At 47.6% G+C, this 24347-nt stretch overlaps 1 protein-coding gene across 1 annotated transcript in view; it reads right to left on the bottom strand.

Moving 5' to 3' along the window:
- The window catches only part of SLC16A7 (solute carrier family 16 member 7), a 134115-nt gene extending 110011 nt beyond the window's left edge, over positions 1-24104 (bottom strand). The window contains exon 1 of the mRNA XM_074942150.1: positions 23820-24104. The gene's annotated coding sequence lies outside the window, so the exon portion shown is untranslated. The remainder of the gene's footprint in view (positions 1-23819) is intronic.
- Between the last annotated feature and the right edge of the window lie 243 nt (positions 24105-24347).

Below are 24347 nucleotides of genomic sequence, written 5' to 3' on the forward strand. Positions count from 1 at the left end.
ATATTTATTTTAGTTTTGCATAGAAACTTGGAATTTTGATTGTTGCTTTTAATACACCTAATTAAATTAAATAATACATGAGAACCAAAAAGTAACACTGATTTGAAAATGCCTCTAAATAAAAATGAAACTGACCAATTCATTTTGATTGTCCAAGCAGAGAGAAACAAATAAATTAAACTTTTCCGTACCCCCGAGTTCTTATTATCAAAGTGCTTGAGCCCAGTCCTGGGGTCCTTACTCATCCCTGGTCTATACTACGAACTTATGTCGGTATAACTACATCACTCAAAGGTGTGGAAAATCCACACCCCTGACTGAGTAATGCAGTTATAACAACCAAACTCCCAATGTAGACACTGCTATGTCGATGGGAGGGCTTCTCCCGTCAACATAGCTACTGTCTCTCAGGAAGGTGGAGTACTTATGCCAATGGAAGAAACTTTCCCGTCAACATAGGTAGTGTCTTCACTAGATACTACAGCGTCACAACTGCACCAGTGCAGCTGCAGCACTGCAAGCGTAGAAAAGTCCTCAGACAAACTCTGACTTTAATAGTAATTTTACCTGAAAAGGACTGGAAGAGTCAGACCCTTCAATTAAAACAAAGATGCTACCTACTATGAATATAGTTATCTATACCATGGCAATCAATGTAGTATTTGAGTACTGTATGCAAAATATAATTATGAAGTTAAAAGGGGATTACAAAATACTACTGAGTTTTAAGTTGCAATATTGTCCGGGTCACTTTGGAGCTGTGCAAAAAAACCAAACCCAAAAAACAAAGCTGCAACTGAATAGTGCTGTAATTTTGCAGTGTACTTGGAGCCATGTTGATTCCCGAATATTATAGAGACCAGGTGGGAGAGGTATCATCTTTTTTTGAACCAATTTCTGTTGGAGAGACAGACAAATTGTCTAGCCACACCCAATTGCTCTTCAGGTCTGGGAAAGGTACTCCCAGATTCACAATAAAATGCAAGGTGGAACAGATTGTTTAGCATAAGTAGTTAGCACATATTGTAAGGGACCATGCACGGTAGAGTGGCCCATTAACACCTTTGCAGTCATAGGACAAAGGGGTGGAGGGGTTAGTGGGTTACAGAGTGTTGTCATAAGCAATAAATCCAGTCTCTCTGGTCAGTCTATGATTGTGTTTAACTGAGTAAAGAATTTAAGTTCCTAGGCTCGTCTTTTGAATGTGAGGGTTTTCTTTGAGGGCCTATCAATCCACTTTTAACTTCATAATTATATTTTGCATATTCACACCCTTGGCTAGCTTCATAGTAGTTTATACTGACATCTTGCAGTGTAAATCCTGGCATAGGCTATGTCTACACTATCCAGCTTTTAGTGAAATGGCTTTGCCGCTAAAAGGAGCACAGCGTAGCCGCTGTTTGTTGGCACTGACAAAAAACTTCCACCCCCAATGAGCGGCGTTAGCATTGTCAGCAGGAGAGCACTCCTGCCAACAAAGCGCTGTTCACACAAGTGCTTGTCATAGACAAAACTTTTGTCTTCAGGGGCATGTGTTTTTTTAACCTCTGAGTGACAAAAGTTTTGTCTTTCACTTGCCCGTGTAGACAAAGCCATAAATCCATTAGGGGAAGAGATTATAGTTAGGGCCCTGCCAAATTCACAGCTGTGAAATCTGATCTCTCGCGTGATATCTGGCTATTGTGGGCGTGTGTTTTTTTAACCTCTCAGCGACAAAAGTTTTGTCTTTCACTTGCCCGTGTAGACAAAGCCATAAATCTATTAGGGGAAGAGGTTATAGTTAGGGCCCTGCCGAATTCACAGCTGTGAAATCTGATCTCTCGCGTGCTACCTGGCTATTGTAGGGGAAGAGAGTCTGATCTCCTCTGCGCTACTCGGGGCGCCCCTGCCGGGGGCTCCTACTGCATGCCAGGCCCCAGCTTCTAGTTCTGGACTGGTTGGTGAAGGACAGGACTTCCTCTTCCCCTGCAGGGGCTGCTCCTCCGGCCAGGTCAGACCCACTTCTTGGAACCTCCCCTGGCTGCAAGAACCTACATGGCTGCGCTGACCTTCAGAGCCCAGCTCAGCTCTGAAGGCAGCACTCCCACCAGCAGCAGCGCAGAAGTAAAGATGGCAATCCCGTGATCCCCCTGCAATAGCTTTGCAACCGCCCCCATGCCCTCTTTTGGGTCTGGATCCCCATGGTTATGACACCATGAAACTTCAGATGTAAACATCTGAAACCATGACATTTACTATTTTTAAAATCCTGTGAGGGTGAAATTGACCAAAATGGACCGTGAATTTGGTAGAGTCCCAGTTACAGTAGTCAAATACTACATCGATGGATATGGTATATTCATAGTAGATAACATCTTTTTTTTTAAATAAAAGGCCTGAGTCTGCAATTCTCTTTTTGTCCTGACTGCAGAGGTGTTAATGGGCCACTCTCCCTTGAAATGTCCCTTGCTGCCTATAGCATTTGTGATTCCCCTATGAATCTAGGTCTACATTGCCTTACAGGACCCAGGAGGACGAAGGCTGTTGCTTGTGCTCCCAGTGCCCTTTCTTATTTATGGATACTGAGATGGCTACCCAGGTCATTCCAGAGCCTCTGTCAATAGCAGGGAGGGGTTTTTCCAAAAGTGCCTAAGTCACTTAGGAGCCCAAGTCCCATACAAAGTCAATGTAGATACTTTTGAAAATCTTGACCTATTGCCCGTTTTCATCATGCCTCGCTTGCTCTGCTGGGCATTGAACAATGAGGGCCATTTTCACATCTTATGCAAATACACCTGCATGTACTGAAAATGCAGGGGCCAACCTGGAGCCTACACTTGACCTAACAAAAGAACAGCAGACACTTAAAGCAAAAGAAGGACCTTTCAAGGAGGGACCGGAAGAGCCATATGACTTGTCCTAGTTCAGGGACCCCAAAAGTGGGTCGCGAAATGGGGTCGCCAAGGATGGAGTTAGAGTTAATGGGGCCCAGGGCTGAAGCCCAAACTCAAGCCCCACTGCCCGGGGCTGAAGCCAAAGCCTGAGCCCCACCAGCCAGGGCTAAGGTTACATGCCCCCCGCCCAGGCCAGAAGCCCCTGGGCTTCAGCTTTGGGCCCCCACCCAGGGAGGTGGGGCTCAGGTGGGCTTGGTCTTCGGTCCCCCCTCTTGGGGTCGTGTAGTAATTTTTGTTGTCAGAAGGGGGTCACGGTGCAATGAAGTTTGAGTACCGCTGATCTAAGCCTTCCAAAATTAAGGATCTAGGCCCAGATCCGCAATTAAACCTGAGGCTTCAAGTGTGTCAATATGATCCTACACCACAAGTGTTCGTTTTCAGCCTGGCACTCAGCAGCATGTACAGAACACCAGCAATTTAAACTTTTCATTTATTAACACACTTTTAAAACCTGTTAGCATGCTACAATCACCAAAGCATGGGGCATTGAAATCTTCATTACATGACATTGGTTCTGCCATGGGTATCACAGCAAAAACTTCATTTAAGCAGCCTTAATGGCAGTTGCTCAGAAACAAAGCAGTTTCTAATTTAAACATGTGTCAATCACACAGAAAAAACTATTTCCTGTCCAGTTAAGAACAAACAAAACATCCTGTCTCTCCCCCGCAAAAATCTAAATTATATCAGTGATTCTCAGTACAGAAGCAATAAGGAGGATCAATAAAAAAGTGTAATGCAAGTTTCACAACATTATAATTAACTGTCTTACTTTTGCATAGTGTTCTGATAACCATTGAAGTTACCCATATTTTCAGTTTTATATTTTGATACATTTACAGCTAGCTCCTCAGCTGGAGTAATTCAGCACACTTTCATTGACCTCAAAGGAGCTGTGTTATACTACCTGAGGAGCTGGCTCTTAGGCCCTAATCCTGCACTAGAGAAGTCAATGGGAGATTCAGCATCAGGCTTTCTGTCTCTAAACTGTTATAATATGGATTTCACAAAGACAACCCTAACAATCATCAATTTATCTTCATGAAAAACTCAGTCAACATTTTGCCTTAAATTGTGTGTAAACAGCTATTTGAAAATTACTGGTGCATTAGCTATTAGCAAAAAAAATTAATTACTTTTTTACATAATGAATAAAAAGTTGAAAACTGCTGTCACACGTGCTTCACTCAGAACCAGTCTATTAATTTTAAAATGCCTGGAGCTAAAACTAGTGGTGGGAGACAATGTCATTAAAACAGACTCTCATATTGTTTGCTTTCAAGAAACCTATAGTCCCTTATTTTAAAAGTTTTAAATGAACTGAATGTGTAACTGCCCAATGTTGCTCAGTGTCCTGCATTTCACTCGCTGTTTCTGTTTTACTGTGTTTTGTATTCTGTTTTATGCCAGAGACAGATTTTTATTATTGCTGTCTGCCCAAAACCCTCATAAAAATAAAGATGCTTATCTCAAGAGCCCGTCCCAGTAAGACCTTTTAAGTGAATATGTTAAAATGATTGTTTGCAGCGTAGGTCCAATAAAAGATATTACCTATCTTGTCTCTTTAAATTGTTTGCACACTTTGAAGATGTACAGAGTTGATCCTCTTTGCCATCCTGGATTCTGGTCTTCCCTTCTCCACACTTGCACAAAAATCATCTAACTGATTCAACCATGTCCAAATCTTTTTACTGGCCCCTCTCAGCTTTTCCACAGTAGATGAAAGCTCACTCCTGCCTCTGTAACTTATTTCTGTGTCCACTAATTCTGAAGCCCCTTTCCTGACCATATCTGCAGTGCTATTTCCCTTTTCTTCAAGTTCCTCTTCACAAGACTCATCTTCGATAAACACTTTCTCTTCACAGAAGTATTAACAAAATATACAAAGAAAAGTGTCTGAACAAGGAATGTCTGAGTGCCATCACTCAACCACGCTATTTTTTGTTATAACTCTTTGGGACAGGATCCTTGTCTTCATACTTGTCTTTACAGTGGTGTTATATAAGGAAATAATCATAATACTTTAGCATTACACAATATTCTGTATAACACTGGCTGTTACCTTTAATTGTTCAGTTAATTTCAAACTACTAGATAAATCCATGCAAGTTATCTGTTATCAGTAAGCAAAGGTAAAAGAAAATAGCAAGTGATACATTACCTGGAAGAGGGCTGCTGTCCAAGCTAATAATCTAGTCTTGATAGCTATAAGGACTTCAGATAGTCTGAGCATTTAAAGACTCTTTGTAGTCCTGATTGGTTTATGACAACATAATGTTTTTATTGTTTATTTCTAACAACCAATAGCCAAAGGAACAGGCATCTCAAATTACATACATGTATGAAGTTATGATGCTTCCGTCTCGATGCTTTTTCTTAAGAGGGAAAGTTACACAGTAAAACTGTTGTTCTTCCCTAATACTTATACAAGTCCACCTAGGATCTCTCATAAAGCTTCTTCATCTACTACAGAGGATTTTTCTGATTGTTACCGTGTATCTTAAAATTTATGAAATCTATCTTTTATAAATTCTTCATGTTGCATGAACAGCAATAGTTTTAAAAACATGTGGAAAAAAATTCAGACAAGAATCCAAAATGAATGCCCACATTTAGGGGCAACTAGGGTTTTCAGTCTATTGATAATGTTAATAGGAGTTCCACACACAGAGCTCATGGGTCTTTTATGTCACTTAAGAAGAAGTACAATGAGTGAAAATCATCACTAGTTATTATTTCAGTTGACAGATCAAACAAACACTAAAGCCAACTATGCAGTAAATATCACATGCATACTCTTGAAAACATGAAATAGACATTCATATTGCAATAACCATGTTACCAAAATGTATTTTTTTCTGATGTACATGAAATTATCCAGCAATTAACTATAAATATGGATTTATACTTCACAGATTTCTTTAGTCAGATTAATTCACAGACATACTAAGTTTTCACAGACATTTCACATTAGGTTTTATAATATAATTAGAACATTATATGTGTTAATAACCACTATTATCTGCTGCATAAATTAAAAAGATATCTTTCCACATGTATACTACAGATTTTGCTTTAGAGCTGCATGGTTTTCATTTTATTTTATTTCCAAAAACTCTGAAGATGGGTGAAATCTAATCATTTTGAATATATGTGGGAAAATGAATGAATGCATAAGAGGCAAAAATCTATCCAAAACAAGTTACAACTTTTCACCCTTTAGCCCCATGTAAAAATGCATTCACCATTTTCACACAGAAAGATTTTTCCCTTTTTGATTGCAAAAATTACCACATTTTTTCTGTGAAAAATAGAAAAATAAAGAAAAAAGATTAAATGTTTTTTAATGTCATAAGATCAGTGAAAATGTTATTTTTCACAGTCCTCTATGTGCAGTTTGACTCAGCATACAATACGAATGACTCAGTGCTGAAAGAGTTGACATTACATGTCTAAATGACATGGAAAACAAATTCTGTAGCCTAAGGTACAGAAATAAATTGAAACCTAAACTTGCCCTAAATATTCACTGTACAACTGATATTAATACCTCCAAGGTTTCACACCATCAGCTACTTTGATATGTGAATTTCGCCAGTGTCGGAAACAGATTTTATAAAAAAACTTCCCATTTTGCTCTGCCCAGCACTTTTTGAAAGTTCACAGGGTAAGAAGCAATTTTCACTATGAATTAAATCTATCTGAAAATAACAATTAGTTACAATCGGCACTTCTAAGCCTGGTGGTTATCTTGCTAAAACACGGAAATTAGTTATGGGACTAGTATGTGCAAACCCAATATAAGAGTTTGTTTAAATAAAGAAATGTTTTTTTTCCTCCTGTTTAAGACTTGTTTAATAATGAGAAAATATAATCATTTAATTAATCTCTCTGACGTCTGAAAGTTTAATTTGTATCTGACCTGGTTCCTTTAGGAGGGATGAAGTGTACTTGAAGATAAAGGGGAATAGTGATAGGTAAGCCTCAGTTACCAAAGAAGTACAGAGGACATGGTAGAAGGGTGTTCAACTCTCTGCTGAACACCACAGCAGGAGGGGATTATGTTTGCTGACATAAGTACATAAGGAAGAGGGCAGAGAGGTGGTAAACACAAAACACAGAGGGGTGGTAAACACAAGTTGTTGAACTCTGACACAGCAGGAATGATAGCCTATTTCCCTTTTTTTGGTCAGAAATAGGAAACAGACTATTGTTCCTGCTGGATTCTCTGTCACAGTTCAACAACTTCTGTTTATATCTGTGAATATCCTTTCTGACATATTTGTGTCAGCAAACATAATCCCCTCCTGCAGTGGCCTTCAGTAGAGGGTTACACGTCCTTTCACAGGATCCCTACTTGCTGTCTTTTTTTTTATTTTATTTTTTGTTGGGCGGATAGGGGGAGCAGGGGGAGAGAAAATAGGGCCTTCACCTGAAGATTTCCACGTCCACAAAAGGTAAACGTGGGGCGAGGGAGTAGCTGCAGGCACCACCCTTGAAGGTGAGCCTGATGCCCATAGAAGGAAGATCTGCAGGCATCCTCTGAAGGAAGAGAGCAACCTCATGATAAGGTCAGCAAAAGCAAGACTAGAAAGGACGAGGTCAGTCACTGGAAGGGGGGGTACTGAGAGGGACAGCCAATTGGAGAAGTCATAGTGGGAGACAGACAGAGACTCGAGAAAGAAGTGGAGGTGGTGTCCGGGAGATCATGAGAAATCTTTAAATAAGTTTCCAGTAAATATTCAGACTTTCAGAAACTCAGCTGAACCTCCCAACCAGATGAGGTTCACTTCTCACTACTATCTGTTCCATACTATTCATGATTTATTCATAGATACTATTAATTTTCAGACTGTGGTGCTCAGAGCTGACATTTTAGTTCCTTTATTCTTATTTTCCCATATCATATCCTTCTGTCACAATCCAGCTATGTCACTAATAAGATAACTAATCGTCATAATACATTACAGCAGGAGTGGCAGCTGTATACTAACTATACTTGATGCTGTATAATCATTTATGTTCTAACTACCTGCTTGTGGACACGCACAATTTTCTTTTGGGCTGATTCTCTTCAAACTTGTTTTCTGCTTTAAGATTTATTTATTTATTTTAAGTTTAAGCAGAATCAGTATAGCCCTGTTGGTGTGAAAGGAGAGTGAATATTTTCTACAATAAACATATTCTTATGACTTTCTTTGAAACAAACCCACAGTCACATTGGCATGGTGTTGAAAGCTGAAATTTGGCATAGGAATAGCATTCTCATGTGCTGCAGAGAAAATTTATTTCAATTTGACCGAGTTATGAGCCTTTGAAAATCACATGCAGCACTGTACATTGTGTTCAGGATTTTGTTTTGCTATGCTTGTAAAATGTGCAACTCAGGAAGTCTGCAATATGTATATCTGTCCAGCTAATTTTAGCTATGTCATGGAAAGTATATAGATGCTGTGTATAGGCTGGGTCCTGCTTTCTACTAATATGGTAGCCATCTAGCTTTACTAATCCAAGTACTCTTGAAAACTGAATTTTATGTACCCTTTGGTAAACACAAATTTTGATTGTCTAGTTAACCAACAGCAGAAATTTCTAATTTTAGACTTGTAAATACAATTCAAAATTCACACTGTTTGCTTGCTATACTGTATAAGTCATCCAAGAGGGCAACAATCAGACCCTTGAACAATAACCAGTGCCTTATGTAATGGCATGTACATGGAATATTCACAATGAACTGCTCACAACTGACTCGCAGTACAAGAATTATTTGGTGAAGACACATTTTTAACAACAAATTCAGGAATCCCTTAGTTTATTCTTTCTCGGAAAGGGAGGCAAAATTCATCCAATCAAATGTTCATTATGAATTATTTTACCAGTTCCAACATTTAGGAATGAAGATGACAGCAGAGTCCTTGTCTACACTAGCACTTTTGTTGGCAAAACTTTTGTCGATCACGGATGTGATTGACACAAATTTCACCGTCAGATGGGCTGGTGTGGACAGTACTATGTTGGCAGGAGACATTCTCCCATCGACAAAGCTACTGCCACTCATTGGGGGTGGTTTAATTATGCCGATGGGAGAACTCTCTGCCGCCAGCATAGAGCAGCTACACGGGAGACCTTACAGCAGAGCAGCTGCAGCGGTACAGCTGTGACACTGTAAGTCTGTAGTGTAGAAATAGCCTGAGATGCCAAGTCCAAATAATAAGATCTGACAGGGGGTGAGACATCATTCAACAACAATATGTTTGAGTGTGTTGCATATGAGAAAAATTTAAGTCTGAAAATTAAATAATATGTCATATTTCCCAGTGTTGTGTGCCCTGGCCCTTATGCATTGTATTGTGTTGCATTGGGGTGCAAGGACAAAGAACCTTGTATAGCCCATATAAAGACCAGACAGAATTACAGCACCTGGGTCCTGAAGAGGCAAAGAGAGTTTCTTCATCTGCACAGTGCCCCCAAAGGAACAGGAAATAATGGGGAAGCAGCTGGGTAAAAACCTTGACCCCCTCACTCTCCAGCTCGCCAGACTGACCAACCACATGGGAGGGGTAAACTACAGCCCACAGACAGAGGAATTAGTGGGTACACTACCTAAGGAGATTCCTCATGACTCCCTGCAATTGATCCCTCAGTACCCCCCCGGCTGAACCCAAACCAGCTGCCAATGTCTCTGATCCCCCAACCAACAATGTACCACCATTTCCCCACAAATCCCTAGAATCAACCCCACCTCTGCTCAAGCCTCTGCCACTGGTACTCCAGTCGCCCACCTTCCTCTCTTCACTTTTGTCTCACAATCTCACCCACCCTGAGATGCTGGCTGCCTCATCTCCCCCTACTAAAACTGTCGCCATCCAGCCAGTGCCTCAACAGCACAGCACCACACAAAGTGCATGCTAAACAGAGACTCCTGTACAACTGAATGTGAAGCCCTGATCACCACAAGACTCCATGGCAGATGACTCCTCTACAGCTCTACTTTTCCCTCAGTCTTCCCAATTTTTCATCTTTTAATGAACTTTTCTCTTTTAAAGTTATCCAGATGAACAGATTCCCTAAAGCCCAACTATAAACAAACACAAACTGTACAGTACTTTCTTAGTCATTTTGAGATGACCACATAGATGTAACTCTATTAGCGCAGAGTTAAAGGTGTGGTTGTTATCTGAATGTAAGCCAATGCCTCAACTGAAAAGGGAAGCCATAAAACTCTAAATTTCTAACTTATTTTCTAAACAGTGTAATTCTTGCAAAGTAGCATACACTCAGGCCATTGATATGTGTCCACAACTTTTCTAGTCTATTCAGTCCTTTTTGGATTCTTTTACCACCACCATTGTAACAGAGCTCTTTCATTTCACTTTAACTGAGAGAGAGAGAGAGAAGAGAGAGAGAGAGAGTGTAAATATCTTTCTTAGCTCAAAGTTCAGATTGTGTACTTGAGTATGATTCTGAGGAACTGAATGTGTTCCCTGGACATGACTGCATATTAGAAAGGAAAGGGTGTTTGCTATGGAAGCCAGGAGACAGCGCATTTGGGCCCTGTGACAGAGCGTACCAACCCCACACTGATGAGGTGAGGGTTAAGGAGTTGCTCCAAATGGAGTGAGGGTTCAAAATGGAGCAACTCAGCTCAATCTGGGCTGACTAAGCAGGAGAGAAGGTGGGTGCTGCAGCCTTCTGCAGAGGAGCCGCTGGGGCTTCCAAGAGATGGGACTTAGGTCTCACAGTCAAGCTGCTGCAGATCCTTCAGCCATGGATGCCAAACTGCCACAGAAAGAGGGAAACCAGACAGTGGCCCCAAAGAACTCCAAGGGGGACCCCAAGACAGACCAGTGATACCAGAAGAGGATCTGAAGCTGGGATAGGAAGTAGCCCAGACAGCAGAGGTAGGGGTGCCCATCTCCTGTGCTGTGCAATTTGAATTATTGTTTCTTTGAGCCCTGGGTTGGAACTTGGTGAAGCAGAGAGGGCTGGGTTCCACTTCCCCTGGCCACTGGGTGACACAGCTGCTGAATCCTGCTGCTGGGTTAAGGCAGCCACTGACTCTTGCTACTGGGTGACACAGCCCAGACTAGAGTATAGCCACTAGATCAGCGGTTCTCAACCACGGCCTCCTGGGGGTCTGTGAGCCTTTTCAAGGGGGCCATGGGGCCCCGCGTCTGAAGCCTAATGTCCGGCGCCCCCGCAGGGCTGAAACCGGGAGGTGCGGGGCTGAAGACCTGATCCCCAGGGGTTCACCTAGGGAGGTGGTGGAATCTCCATCCTTAGAGGTTTTTAAGGCCCAGTTTGACAAAGCCTTGGCTGGGATGATTTAGTTGGAGTTGGTCCTGCTTTGAGCAGAGGGTTGGACTAGATGACCTCCTGAAGTCCCCTTCGAACCCTGATATTCTATGCTTCTATGAAGCCATGATCCCCAGTGCCCCCTGTAAGGCTGAAGCTGGGAGGCGTGGGGCTGAAACCCCGATCCCCGATGCCCCCCATGGGGCTGAACCCCGATCCCTGGTGCACCCTGTGGGTCTGAAGCTGGAAAGCGTGGGGCTGAAACCCCGATTCCCAACGCCCCCCCATGGGGCTGAACCCTGATCCCTGGTGCCCCCTGCGGGGCTGAAACTGGGTGGTGTGGGGCTGAACCCCTGAGCCCCAAGCCCTGGTGCTCCCTGTGGGGCAGAAGCCCTGAGCCCATGGGCAGAGTTGGGGACATGCAGGGCATTGCCTCCCACCCCCGAAACTGCAGTGCAAGATCACGGCAGTCCCAGGGGCAGCTCCATGCCTCCCCCCTCATCTCCTCTCCCCGCCCTCTGGCCAGGTCAGAGGCGGGAAGCCAGAGCCAGGCAGTGCGGGGCAGCTGCTGCTCTGGTTGGTGCCATGGAGCAACCAACAGCAGCGTTCCTTCCTCTCCTGCTGGGGCACCAGGTTGAAGCTGCTCCTCAGCTCCAAGCCCATTTTGCTCCCGCAGAGGAAGCTGGTAAGAGCGCCCCGGGCAGAGAGACCCGGCTCTGTGGCTGGCACACCCCTCCGGAAACAGGGACTGCAGGGGAGTCCTCCCAGCATACAGCCCCTAATACCCTCTCCCTACACCCTGAGCTATGCCCTCTGTGCACCCTGAGCTATCCCCTGCCCACACACAGTACCTAGCCACCCCCCTCCCTGCACCCTGAGCTACCTACCCCCTGCTGGAACACAGCCCCTAGCCACCTCTGTCCCTGCACCCACAGACACCCCCTGTGTGCACACAGCCCCAGCTACCTCCTCCCTGCAAGTTGAGCTACCCCTCTGCCCACACACAGCCCCTAGGTACCCCATCCTTGCACCCTAAGCTGTTTTCAAACTTTTTGAGCTAAGCCCCCCACCTTTGAGTTATAATTTTTGGTTACATCTCCCCCCACCCCCCACAACCCAGGTAGCCTGTTGAGGTGAGTCAGGGGGTGGAGGTGGCACTCCCTCCCTGGACCCCGCCATGTGGAGGTGGCTCAAGCCCCGCTGGCCCCTGCCCCCCACAAATAGAAGTCAAACTATGCCTATGTCCAAGACGCATGCCCTGAGACCCTTTCCCCCCCTCCACTGGGCCCTGAAGTTTGTATAGCGTGTTGAGGGGGGGCTCAGAGAGAAAAAGGTTGAGAATCCCTGCACTAGATGGTGTTACTGCTGGCCTTGGACTCAAAACCTCCTTTGGCTGGCACTGTGGTGTGTGGGTGGTAGAGGGAGGTGAATTGAAATTTTGAGATTGGGTGGGATGTTAACAGTGTCTTTACTGGCAACCTCCTTGATTGTTAATGGCTGTGTTGTTCTGAAATTCACTTCAGCATCCTTAAAGATAAGTGAGCAAGGTTTGTGGGTGTGAATTTATTTATTTGTTAAGCACTAACACTATTCTCAGCCTTGTACAGCACATGTAAGAGAGATGGTCCCTAGCTCCAGAATCTTACAATCTAAACTGAGATATCTGCATCTAAATAGCTTACAGCCTTGTGTTTGTGGGAGGCAGTGTCAAATTTTTCCAGAGAAGTTTGGATTTGATTAAGGTAGATAGTAAAAAAAATGTAGATGGACACTACACTAAGAGCTAGGGCTTCATTTTGATATGTTTTAAACATATAAGTCTAATGATGCTGCAGAATATTTGGAAATTGAAATAGTGACTTTGTTTATAGACAGGTGCCTGATTTACCCCATAGTCATAAAGAGGTAGGTTTCAATTTCTATCCACTGTGTCTACAAGGGCAAAGCACCAACTCCCAGAGAACTATAGTTGACTATAGGTTCCAGGCCAAAAAACTTTTCTTCCCAGCCCAGCTTCTCCTAATTTCTGGAGTGTGCCAGTCTCTTCCAAGCCATCCAGTGGAAAAGGGGTTTCAGGCAGCTTGAGCTACTGATTCATCGTAGGGTTATGACCAAGGCCTCCAGGGTGGCAGAAGTCAGAAAGTCAATGAATGTGATGCTGGATTGACCCAAAATTAGAAGCAAATCCACCTTAGACCCATGTAAAATAAATGTCCTGTCTTCACTTTCAAGGCTCTCTACCATTTAGTTCCTCCCTTTCTCTCTTCTCGTATCACTCTGCTTACTCCCAATGAAAATGTCAACACTACACTAACGTGGAACAAAGAATCACCAATCCCTTGAAGGAAACAAAATTTCAAACACATTTTAACAAGTCCCTCTCTCTTTAGGTCAAGCAACAGTTCTTCGGGTCTATTTCTTGGCAGGAAAATACAGTCAATTTTTCTCCCCAGAAGCATCAAAATAAACCGTTCAAGTAGGTGGGGAAATAAACAGGGGGATTCCCTTATGATAGAGTCAAAGGAGCAGTTTTGGGTCACCCTTGGTCCAGAGTTTAATCAAATACAAAAAATGTTCCCTTCTCTGTAGGGTTCAGCTAAACAATTCCGGTCCATCCTTTCGGGAAAACAAATATGAAGAGTCCTCTTCTCATCGAGGTGACAGAAATAAACACACACAGTTAATGAATCTAGGTAGGGATCAACTAAACAATTCAAATTCTCCTCTGTAGCAGTGGCAATAACTAAAAGACCAACAATCTCAGCCATGTGGCTCTACGAAACACAGTCCTCTCTACTTAGACTGGAAGAATAATCACCTCCTCGCTTGCCGGAGCCCTTAACTCTTATGGGACTAGTATTATTACTGAGCCCCAGCTGAAGAGCCATCCTTCAAAATCTGACAGCAGATGTGGTCACTGTGAGGAGTGGAAGAAGGAGAATCTCTTCGCTCATCCCATACTGAAGGGATTTAACCTCTTCAGTGTCCTTCAAGGCACACACACATCCCATCACATTCCCACTCACTCTTCCTTTCCGTCACACAAGACTCTATCTCTCATCTTCATGCTTGCTCCATGCTGCCCCTATGTGCGGAACCACTTCCCTTTCCTTGTACATCATGGCCCAAATCCTTTCCAATGCACAAAACCTGACTACATTAACTCTGCACAGGGATGTTCCACAAAAACCAAAGGGTATCCTTCCATCTAGCAGAAATATTCCACTACTGTTACTGTATTCTGTGTACTTTAATAGCATCCTATTTGGGGGACAGTAGTGGCCAGTTGATCTGATTACTCCAGCCGCTTCATGCCCCAAACCTCTCTGGGCTACAGTGGACAGACCACCCAGACAGAGCACAGCTCTGTGGCAAAAGAGAGTGCAGACCTACTGCACTGATTCTTTGTGGCATTCCCTAGACTCCACCACGATTGCTTACAATGCCTTTTAGGTAAGATGAGTAGGACACAACAACCATCCTCTCCTCATTCAAATATTTCATTAAAACACACTTCTTATGTGAAAACATTCAATGTTAGTCCATCAGTGGGGGGTCAGAGAAAGAAAGGAACAATAAAAATACCTGCACTGCTTCAAGATTGGACGCCAGTCTCTGGATATCTAGTCTGTAATGTGTCTCAACTGTACTGTATATTCAGCTCAAGCGGTACAGAACTGTGCTTTGAACCTCTGGTACACTACTTACAAATACAGTACATAAATTCTAGAATACGGTATATTATTGCAGGTTTCAGAGTAGCAGCCATGTTAATCTGTATCCGCAAAAAGAAAAGGAGTACTTGTGGCACCTTAGAGACTAACAAATTTATTTGAGCATAAGCTTTTGTGAGCTACAGCTCACTTCATCGGATGCACGTAGTGGAAAATACAGGGGGGAGATTTTATATACACAGAGAACATGAAACAATGGGTGTGACCATAAATATTGTAACAAGAGTGATCAGGTAAGGTGAGCTATTACCAGCAGGAGAGCGGGGAGGCGCGGGGAACCTTTTGTAGTAATAATCAAGGTGAGCCATTTCCAGCAGTTGACAAGAATGTATGAGGAACAGTGGGGTGGGGGAGAATAAACATGGAGAAATAGTTTCACTTTGCAAACTGGATACAATTAACTTACGCATGAATAAAGACTGGGAGTGCATGTGTCATTACACAAAGTAAAACTATTTCCCCATGTTTATCCCTCTCCTCCACCCCCCCACTGCATGGAGCCCTAGGCATTCCCCGGTCTCTTGGTTTGGGTAGTCTAACATCACGATCCTCTTCCCCTCAGTGCTCCGACTCTTTGTGGCTTCTGGTGAGCTTTCACCCCTCTCTTTTTCCACCTGGGTTCTCCTGGTGGCCCAGTCACCCGAGCTCTAGGGCTTGGTGCTGCTAGTTTAAGCCAGGGTGCTTCTTCCTTAACTGGTCGGGTCAGCTCCCTCGCCGTCCTTCGCCTTTCTACCAGCACGACAACCTCGTCGTAGGTGGAGGGTTTGTTCTGGCTTACCCAGGCTTTGTTCTGGTGGTAGTCCTCTCATGTACCGGTCGATGACCAGAACCTCTAGTATCTCCTCCGGACTCCAGGACTCAGTTCGTAACCACTTTTGTGCGAGATGGATGAGGTCATATAATTGGGACCACGGGGTTTTGTTTTTCCAGTACCTTCACTCATGATATCTCTGGGCCCGCACTGCGGTCATTACCCCAGATCTGGCCAGGATCTCTGCTTTCAGCTGGGGTTAGTCTACCACAGCCTCTTCATGCAAATCATAGTAGGCCTTCTGGGCCTCCCCACACAGGAATGGAGCAAGGAAGCCAAACCACTGTTCTCGGGGCCAAGCCTCCTGCAGGGCTGTCCTCTCAAAGGCCAGGAGGTATGCCTCTACATCATCCTCCCGCGTCATTTTCTGCAGCCAATTGCTGGCCCACATGATCTGTGTCCCATCATGGCCACGGTTCAGCTCTGTAAGGGCCTTTACCTGGTTTACCAGTTCCCACAACATAGCCCGGTCTTGAGCAGCCTGGTCCATGAGCAGGCGATTACTCTCTTGCTGCAGCCGCACTGCCTCCTGTTGGGCGGCTGCCTGGACACGAGTAGCCTCCTGCTGGGCAGCTGTGGCTTGTATCAGTGCCCGCACTACCTCCTCCATTGTGGTGAAAAAAAAATAAAAATAGACCCTCTTCCCCTTTTTTTTTTCCTTTCTTCCAAACACCCTCCTTCTTCCGCTACGCTGTGGACACCAGATCCCACTTCTCACACCAGTTGTGACAAAGTTCCTGTTCTACCTTGGTGGGTCTTGCACTTATTGGCGGATTTGCTCACCTTGGAGCTTCACGGCAGTCCTCAGCTTGGCCATTTTTCTGAACCGACAGTCCAGATCGACTCCTCCTGTGTCTGACCAGGAGTTGGGAGGATTTGGGGGAATCCGGGCCCACCCTCTACTCCGGGTTCCAGCACAGGGTCCTGTGGAACGCAGCTGTCTAGAGTGCCTCCTGGAACAGCTGTGCGACAGCCACAACTCCCTGGGCTACTTCCCCATGGCCTCCTCCCAACACCTTCTTTATCCTCACCATAGGACCTTCCTCCTGGTGTCTGATGATGCTTGTACTCCTCAGTCCTCCAACAGTCTGTGTTCTCACTCTCGGCTCTTAGTGCCTCTTGCTCCCAGCTCCTCACACGCACACCACAAACTGAAGTGAGCTCCTTTTTAAAACCCAGGTGCCCTGATTAGCCTGCCTAGCAGCTTCTTGATTGGCTGCAGGTGTTCTAATCAGCCTGTCTTAAATGCCTCCAGAAGGTTCCTGATTGTTCTGGACCCTTCTCTGTTACCTTACCCAGGGAAAAGGGACCTATTTAGCCTGCTCTCCTGCTGCTGCCCTCTGGCCTGGGCTTTCCTTGCTTTTTGCCCCTGCTTTTGGCTCCCCCCCTCCCCCGCGACCGGGCCAGATGCTCTCCCCCCTTTCTTTTCTTTTTGTTGTTTTTTTTTTCTCTGCTGTTGCTAGAGTGCTGGCCGGCTGCCGGCCGGCTGTTAGTCGTCCCCCCCCCCCCACCCTTGGACGCTGCTGCCGCTCCAGCTGAAACACCCCCCCCCCGAGAGAGGGGGTGCCTGCCGGCCCGCTTCCCCAGAGGGAGGGAGTGGAAGGACCCAGCCCACAGACCCAGCCACTTGCTGTTTGTCTGCGGACCCGTCTCCAGTTGAGAGGACTCTTATCACTTGCTCCGGCATTTCTGGAATGCAAAAAAGAAAGCCCGGAACAGACAAAGAAAGAGCTGTCCACCGGAGGAACAGATTGCTGTGGAGGGGGCCTAAGACTGAGTAACTTTCGAACTGTGCTCTCGTGTGGCAGGAGGGCTTGACTGTGTCTTAACTGTGTTTGTAGGGACACAGGGGGTGTGGCATGGAGCTGCCCCCCGATCCATCTGTGTCCTCCCAACCCCCACACTACGATCTTCACCCCCCCACTCCACCATCTTTGCTGGCTGTCTAACATCTGCCTCTGGACTCAGCTGCTCACCCTGATTCCACCGCATGGGCCAGAAGCACCAGCCAACCAAACAGGACTCTCTGGGCAATCGTACGGTGGTTCATGTGCCCCCCCCCGAATTGTCCACCCCACAGCTTGTCCCTTTCTACCTGACCCCAACTCCTGTTAATCACCTGCCACTGGCTGGCCTGGCGAGGGCAGCGGCGTGCCTTTCCTGCGGTGCGGCGATGGTGGGACCTGGGGAAGGTGCGCGCCAGGATTTTCTGCCGCGACTACACCCGGGGCACCAGCTGACGGAGAAATGCGGTGATAGAGCAGTTGGAACGGGAGGTGTTAGAGCTGGAGAGGCATCTGGCCGCCAGCCCCGAGGACCCGCTCCTCTGCGGAGCATGCCGAAAGAAGTGGGAGGAGCTCCAGGCCCTCGAGGAACATTGGGCCCGGGGCGCCTTTGTTCGATCCTGCATCCGCCTCCTTCGGGAGATGGATCGCGGCTCCTGCTTCTTCTATGCCCTGGAGAAAATGAGGGGGCCAAGAAACACATCACCTGCCTCCTGGCAGAAGACGGCACCACCCTCACGGAACCGGCGGAGATGTGCGGGAGGGCCCGAGCCTTCTACGCAAGTCTTTTCTCCCCAGATCCGACCGACCCTGGCACTTGCAGAGTGCTCTGGGAGGAGTTCCCTACGGTCAGCGCGAGCGACCGAGACCAGCTAGAGTTGCCTCTCACTCTGGCCGAGTTCTTGGAAGCCCTCCGTCGTATGCCCACTAATAAGTCTCCAGGCATGGACGGGCTGACCGTGGAGTTCTACCTCGTGTTTTGCGACGTCCTCGGCCCAGACCTAGTCACCGTCTGGGCCGAGTCTCTGCAGAGGGGGTCCTCCCTCTTTCATGCATGCAAGCTGAGCTCGCCTTATTGCTGAAGAAGGGGGACCTCCGCGATTTACGAAATTGGCGTCCCGTCTCGCTCCTCAGCATGGACTACAAAATCGTAGCGAAAGCAATCTCGCTGTAGCTAGGGTCTGTGCTGGCGGACGTGATCCACCCAGACCAGACCTACACCGTCCCGGACCGCAGTATTTTTGATAACCTATTTCTGGTTCAGGACCTTTTGGAACTCGGGCGTAGAGACGGTCTGTCGTTCACCCTCCTGTCCCTAGATCAGGAGAAGGCTTTCGATAGGGTGGACCACGGGTACCTCCTGAGCACTCTGCGGGCGTTTGGCTTTGGACCCCAGTTTGTGGGTTTTCTCCGGGTGCTGTACGCTTCCACAGAGTGTCTGGTTAAGCTCAACTGGACCCTGACCGAACCGGTCAACTTCGGGCAAGGAGTACGGCAGCGGTGCCCCCTCTCAGGCCAGCTGTACGCTCTGGCGATCGAGCCCTTCCTCTGTCTCCTCCGGAGGAGGTTGACAGGGTTGGTGCTGCGGGAGCCGGAGCTGCGGCTGGTCCTGTCAGCGTACGCCAATGATGTGCTCCTCGTGGTCCAGGACCCGGGTGACTTGGCGCGGATGGAGGCTTGCCAGGCCATCTATTCGGCAGCCTCCTCCACCCAGGTCAACTGGGTCAAGAGCTCTGGCTTGGAGGTAGGAGACTGGTGGCAGGTGAGCTCCCTCCCACCCGCGCTTCAGACCGTCCGGTGGAGCGCGGGTCCGCTGTTCTACCTCGGCGTTTACCTTTCTGCCACGCATCCCTCTCTGCTGGAGAACTGGGAAAACTTAGAGGGTGGGGTGATAGAGCAGCTCCAGAAATGGACGGGACTACTCTGATGTCTCTCCCTCCGAGGGAGAGCGTTGGTGCTTAATCAACTAGTCCTGTCCATGCTCTGGTACCGGCTTAACACCCTGGTCCCGGCGCCGGGTTTCCTGACCAACCTCCGGACATTGATTCTGGGGTTCTTTTGGTCAGGAATGCACTGGGCCCCTGTAGGGGTTCTTCATCTACCCCTGAAGGAAAGGAGGACAGGGCCTGAAGTGTCTGCACACTCAGGTCCGTGTCTTCCGCCTCCAGGCCCTACAGAGGCTCCTTTATGGTGCAGGCAGTTTGGCATGGAGCATACTGGCCCACGCCATCCTGCACCGCATCCGAGGGCTCCGATATGACCACCGAGGGTGCAGATCTCCTCGCGGAGCCCCTGCTACACAACCCCCAGCTCCGTGTGCAGGTGGCGGAGTCCTGCTCGGTGTGCGAGAGCTTGATTCTGGCAGAAGTCACAAGAGTCGGAGACCTCCTGGTCTATGACCGGGGAGACTGGCTGGATCCCCTGATGCTTGCTCGGTGCATGGGGCTCTCCAGACCTTGTACCCCCCGGCGAGTACTTCAGGAGGTGAAGGCCGCTTTGCCGCCCGCTGCTAGAGCTTGGAAAAAAAATTACTCTCCTATAGCCATCTGGCCCGACCCTGTCAAAATAGCATTCCTATAACTCAATATATTTGCAAGTTCTAGGACAAGTATACATTGTATAACTAGAGACGTGTCTTTTATATTTTCAAATTGCATTAAGTTTGAGACTCATGTTATTCACTTGTTCATTAACTTTTCTCTTATGCACATTAAAATTGTATCAGTATTAGCATCATAACTGATCAATGTTTTACAAAATAGCAAAGCCAAGGGCTGAAGAACAACTTTGTGATGGAATGACCTACGATTCATCAATAAGCACAACCTTGCAATGGCATACAGGTAGCTAATGTAACTACCTAAACAATAAAATAAGATAAAGCTGAAAACAACTAAAAAGCATATCATTGAAAAATTGATCTACTATTCTACATTAGCTAACCTGGAAAGATTAAGGTCTAGGAAATCCCTGCAAGTAATAATACTTCCCCCAGGATGAAACTCACCCAGCCTTCCACTTTGTCTTTTACCTTTCACCCTCTGATGTTTGTCATCCCTTTTTTAAGATTACATTTCCTCTTTAGCCTAACTATAACCCCTGAAGGCTATGATAGGAAAACAGAAGGGGGAAATGTAAAGGTGTATTTTGAAGGATAAATATGGGTGGAACGAACACAGATACTGGGTATTCTAGTAGAGCGACATTTTTATGATAAAGGAAATGACTTCTAACTGGGGGCAGTCCTGACAACTATTGCTTTTATTGTGGAAAACAGAAAAGATAAAATCACTAAGATAAAAGCTCAATACTAAATTAAAACTACCACCAACTCCTCATACAGTTATTACTCCATACTAAGTTACACACTTAAGAGAAATGTCTAATAGAAAAAGCCATCTTCAACTCTCTTCTGATCAAAGTGATACTTACCAGTTTCTATCCCTCAAAATTAATTTATAAATTCATTTTAAGGGTCAGAGAAACTGCATTTATTCAGCATTCTTTATCAAAAACAATATCAGAAACCTTCAATATTAAAGAACTTTAATATGCAGTCTAGAACTAAAGGAGAGGGGAGAAGGTTCTCTTTTTTTAAAAAAAGTATGTATCTTATTAATATTACCAAATATAAGTAACTTAAACATAAACCATTTTCCTTTCCTTTATTGGCCTTTTTTGTAATTTCTTTCTGCTTTTTCTATCTGTCCAAAATATTTGCGTTTAAGCATGACCTTCATATGATTCAACTCTCTTTAGACCTGGGCTGGTATGTTGCTAGGCTTATCTGGTGTGCTGTTGAGTTTACAGCCCCACTCCTGCAAAGAAAGCTGTATGCACCTATTTCATTACTATTTGATAAGTAGCTTGAGCTACAGCAATGCAAAGAATTACTATTAAGACCAGTGAAACATATATGGAAGGCTCCACAAGCCAGTGACCTCAGTTTGCTCAGATGTTTTAACCACACAGGTTTCCAACAATTATCTTAGTAAGATTCCTACTTCACCAATGGGCATGTGATGCACTCTGCATGTCTGAAATGGCCCTGCCTTAAATGTGAAAACTCAGGGGGACTCATTCCTATGTTGATATTGTGCCTGGGACAGAGACTGAGGAGATAATGTGCCTTCTGGATACTAGGACTGCCAGGGGACAGTTAAACCTAGCATGGTTTAGCGGTGGGCAGCTTCTTGGCCTGCTCTAAACTTGTGCTTCAGCTGTAACATTATATGGGCCATTCCAGGAGCCAGAAATAGCTGAGGCATGGCAGTGCCTCACTGATGCCCCATGTACCAGGGCACCCTGCAACAGAATCAGGGTGGTAGAGCAGGGCTAATTATGCTCCTCCTGCTAAGGAAGCCCCTTAAATTGGAAACATTCCCTGAAGGAACTTTAGGACTACTTTGCACCCCTTATATCTGGAAGTATGCTGAAGTATATGAAGTAGCTGCAGTAACAAAAAGAACTCCCCCATGTCTACTTCTCCCTCTATACCGTGCCAGTGACACCGCTGGATCAATAAATATCATCCACCATAACCAACACCAGAATGATTGTAGTAGTAATCAGAGCAATACATAAGAGCTGCAGAGTCGGGAGACTTATTCTGGCCGAATCTTCCCACAGCTCAGGAGACAGGATCTCTACTTCCTTCAGCCCCACCTCTCAGAATAATAAATTGATCGAGTTGTTGTTTTTAGAAGTTCCCACGTTTCCCTCTGGAGCCTTCCCCAGTGTGCAAGTGCCTTGGTACAGTGTGCGCTAGACTCGAGCAGTCTCCGGGCGGCAGGCAGCACAGCCACCTCCAGCGAGCCCTTGCCAGGCTTATGCTGAGTGAACTCAGCACTGCAGGGCTGGGTTCCAGGCGGCCCCAGCTTCCCCTGAACGAACCAACCGGGCAATGCCGGGCGGCCGAGCCCACCTCCCCTCCCCGGCGCATCCGGTTCCCGTCCTCATCCTCCATTCCTCTCCAGCGGCCAGCCGCCGCCTCCGCGCCGCTTCCTATTGGCCACCGCAGGGTGGGGAGTAGGGGAGGGGCCGAAGCAGCCGCCGCGCTCGCTGAGCATCGCCAGCCACCGCCCCCGGCCCGTCCCTGTCCGGCAGCTGCACCCCACGGCTCTGCCCCTGGGCAAGCCAGTTGCTGTAGGGCGCTGACAACGAGACGGGCCACGGTGGCCCGTGGTCTGCCCAGTAGCACGCCCAGCCTGGGGCAGCTCCAGCGCGGGGGAGGAGACGGGGGCCGGGCTGTGTGATGAGAGCGCTCAGGAGGCGCGTGGTGATGCTGCAGCGCAGACACAAAGGCGTGAGCCAAGCGCGCTCACCTCCTCTGCCCCCGGCGCTGCCAAGCAGCGGTTCCCAACGCGGCTAGAGCCTCATAATAACGAGCAGTCCCAGGAATGGCCCCGGCCTCGCGGTCAGAGAAGCATCCCGCGGGGGATGGAGCGGTCCCACCGTCAGCGCCCTACAGCGCGCCATGGTGCAGGGCCGCGCAGCGGGGGCGGCTTCTGCGCTTCTCCCCGCTGCTCCGGAGACTGGCGGGGGGCGCCGGGTGCCCAAGCCACAGCCACACAGGGGCATTTCAGCTTGCGGGGATGGGAGAGAGCACTGGCCGCCGCTCTTTGTGTGTGCCTGCGGCAGCGGCTGGCAGTGGGGCGGGGGGGGGACCTGCAGCTCACAAACAATCCAAGAGCAGCAGCAGTTGTAGTGGTGCCGTGTGTGTGTGAGTGTGTGTGTGTGTGTGAGAGAGAGAGAGACTGAGGCTGTCACGTGCTAGGGTACCCGCCCCTTGCCCACAATCCAAGGGCAGCAGCAACTGTGGTGTGCCTCTGGCGCGCACACACACAGAGTGTGTGTGTGTCAGTGATTGAGGCTGTGCTGGGATACCTGCCCCTTGCCCACAACCCAAGGGCAGCAGTTCGTGGGGGGGGGGGGGAATCTGTGGCAATGAGCGAGCCTGCTTGGGCATCCTCTCTCCGCACACAAGCCAGTGCCAGCCGCTGTTTGTGCAGGGTGGGTGTCAGTAAGTGAGCCCACTGGGCCGCCTGCATCCCACTCACACCCCAGCCTCGGCAGCGGAGGCTCTGGAGCGCGTGTCTGAGAGCGGCTCCCGGCCCGCTGCCCACACTCCGGGGGCAGCAGCCGGCACGCACGATGGGCACGCACACTAGCCCTGGTGCTAGCCCCCTTCCCGCCCAGGCAAGCGCCGAGATAAGCGGCCGCCTCCGCCTCCTCCCTCCTGAGGGGTCGGTTACGTTACCTGGTCTCTAGCTTGGGCTCGGTGGGCTGGATCTAATCCCGCCGCCGGCTCCTCTCGCTGCCACTGGGTGAGTGGATTTATTTATTTATTTATTTATTTATTCACCATGACGTGTCCCCAGCAGCAGCAGCAGCAGCAGGAGGGAGCCCTTGTGTTTGTCTGGGGCAGGCGGCTGCCCCTGCTGCTCCCTGACCGGCTGCCGCTCGCGGCCCAAAGTACAAGGCGCCGGTTTCCCGGGGAATGGTGACAAAGGGGGTGTCGTTGCGGCCGCTACAGCAGCAGCCAGGTGGCTGGGCGGAGGCTGCTGCCGGAGACGCCTCCTGGGCTACCCAACCGGGTTCCTGGCCCTGCCTGATGGAACGGGAGGGGCGCCGAGGAGACCGAGAAGGCGGGGTGAGGGGAGCGGGTGTCAGACCAGAGGGGCAGTAGTGGTGGGGGGAGGGGAGCGGGTGTCAGACCTGGGGCAGTAGTGAGGGAGGGGAGCGGGCGTCAGACCAGAGGGGCAGTAGTGGTGGGGGGAGGGGAGCG

Source organism: Natator depressus, chromosome 1 (genome assembly GCF_965152275.1).
Source record: "Natator depressus isolate rNatDep1 chromosome 1, rNatDep2.hap1, whole genome shotgun sequence".
Classification (NCBI taxonomy): Eukaryota; Metazoa; Chordata; order Testudines; family Cheloniidae; genus Natator; species Natator depressus.